Consider the following 2,374-nt stretch of genomic DNA (forward strand, 5'->3'; position numbering starts at 1 on the left):
CTGTAAGGTTCCTCATCATATTCATTATTTGGCCATGGTTAGTTTTTATTTGTTTAAGAATTTTAAGGATGCTATGATACCTCTATACCATCCCCCAGAGAAGGAAAAACACCTTGGCTATCACTCACAGTGGTCACCTCCTTAACACAGTGACAGCACAGAATGTCTCCATACAGCAGGGTCCTCATACCAGTCAGGGACAGCCACTGTAAAGCACCAAGCAGACAAGATCACACTAATCCAGGGACGCCCTCTCCACTGATGGATGCATCCCATCCTTCACTAACATCCTTCGCTTGGTTTCCATCAATTACGGCAATATTTGTTTTTCTCAAAATAGGATAAACTCTAACTTGCAAAAGATCAAGAACAATGCCCAAGTATAATTTTTCACTGTGTATACCTTCCTGACCCCAGAGGAAATACCCTTCATGTACTTTACCAGTGGACAATGCTGCAGCCCCTAAATGTGTTTATTCTGCCACCATTAATCAGGTTATAAGAATACACATGAAATACATGGAGAGAAAGATCCATGCATCCTACCATCACCTGACATTGCACATAGGATCCATTCCATAGCAGGTATGAACAAGGGTCTGCTTCTGTTGGACCTCTGATTTGTTTATTGGTCCAAATAAAATAATAGCATAAAACACTTGAAAATAAAGATCTTATCTGTTGTGGGATAGCCCTCAAGGGCACTTGACCACTGAGCCAAATCTCCAGCCCTATTTTGTATTTTATACAAAATAGCTGCTTAGTACCTCACTTTTGCTGAGGCTGGTTTTGCACTTATGAACCTCCTGCCTCAGCCTCCTGAGCTTCTGGTATTGCAATTGTGTGCTATCGTGCTGGCTCTAAACACTTTCATAGTACATGAGTCACATACCAACAGTGACCTACTGATTTAATCATTGATTCACTAATAATGCGTGAAATCCTTCTTATTCCCAGAAAGCCCACAGATAGCCCTGGTGGTGGTCATCTGTATAGGTATCATCTTACCACTCTACTTCTCCAACCACCACCCTCAGCTTTGTACACATGTATTTTGGTATACTACTTCCCATTCATCTGATCGTTGGCCTTGGGTGTGCCTAATGTATTACAGTTCACATTTTCTACAACTTAAGCAAAGACCCTTCAATGATCCAGCAGAACCACCCAAAGAACTCTAGCTATGACTCACATCGGTCCCAAGTCCTGATGCAGAGATGCAGCCCATGGTTTGGCGACCAGGGAGGTATGGCTCCATCCCCTCGAAAGCATCCATGCTGAGGAGTAGAGAGCAGAGCAGATGGCAAGAGTGAGACGTCCACCCACCCACCTTCGCTGATCCCATTCCCTTTGGGGTTGGACCTCAGAGTTCCAGAAACGTATTATTCATGATCGGAGATTCATACGCCGGCAGTGATCATCAGCAGTCCAAGGAAAGACCCACCTCATTCAGCCAACACCATTCATCTCTACATTTAGTGCCTGCATGAGTAGATCCAACTTGACCATTTGAGCTGTGTACTAATTTTTATTCCAGTTGTACAAATTAATGGGAAGCACTATGGAAACGTGACCCACGTATGCAGTGGCAAGTACTAAATGAGGAGCTTCACACTGGCATCACGGGAAACGTTCTTCAGACTCTTTGATGAGTGTGGAATAACTGCACACAGGTCTATGCACAGTGTGTTATCTCAGAGCACATCTCTTCCTACTAAGGTCACTAACATTACCATCATTACTTTCTTTTTGCTCGGGGGGCGGGGGGGGGTTCCAGGGACTGAACTCAGGGGCACTTGGCCACGGAGTCACATCCCCAGCCCTATTTTTTTTGTATTTTATTTAGAGACAGAGTCTCAACAAGTTGCTTAGCACCTCGCTTTTGCCAAAGCTGGCTTTGAACTCATGATCCTCTTGCCTCAGCCTCCCAAGCAGCTAGGATTACAGGCGTACACCACCGGGCCTGGCCATTACTACTTTAAATTTGGAAACTTTGTGCACAGCTCTTATAATTGTTCATAAAACATATAACAGGTTTATTGAACTATAGTCACTGTTAATCTGTTAGTTCACTCATAATGTTCCTCAAGGACTGTGATTCACAAACACCCAATAAGGGCATAACTCTGCATGATAAAGATCTAGCAAGATCCTCACCGCAATATACATCTATCACTACTCATTCACACTTTTTTATATCTGGTTTACTTCTTATCAAGATTCATCTTACTCCAAAATTTAAAAGGACTACACTAAGCTTCATGTGGTGGTGCCACACACATTTCAAACATACAAGGAGTTCCCCTAAGCACACCACCCAAACCAAGACAGGAACAAGGACCAAGACCCACACTGACCTCCAGATCTGCTGGAG

The 2,374-nt window shown here is 43.6% G+C and overlaps 1 non-coding gene across 1 annotated transcript; it reads right to left on the minus strand.

Annotated features, from left to right (window-relative positions):
- Nucleotides 1-1,356: 1,356 nt before the first annotated feature.
- LOC125614557 lies at nucleotides 1,357-1,431 on the minus strand. Its single transcript, XR_007345145.1, has one exon. It is a non-coding gene; the product is annotated as a small nucleolar RNA SNORD113/SNORD114 family (small nucleolar RNA).
- Nucleotides 1,432-2,374: the final 943 nt, after the last annotated feature.

This window comes from Marmota marmota, unplaced genomic scaffold (genome assembly GCF_001458135.2).
Source record: "Marmota marmota marmota unplaced genomic scaffold, marMar, whole genome shotgun sequence".
Taxonomy (NCBI): domain Eukaryota; kingdom Metazoa; phylum Chordata; class Mammalia; order Rodentia; family Sciuridae; genus Marmota; species Marmota marmota.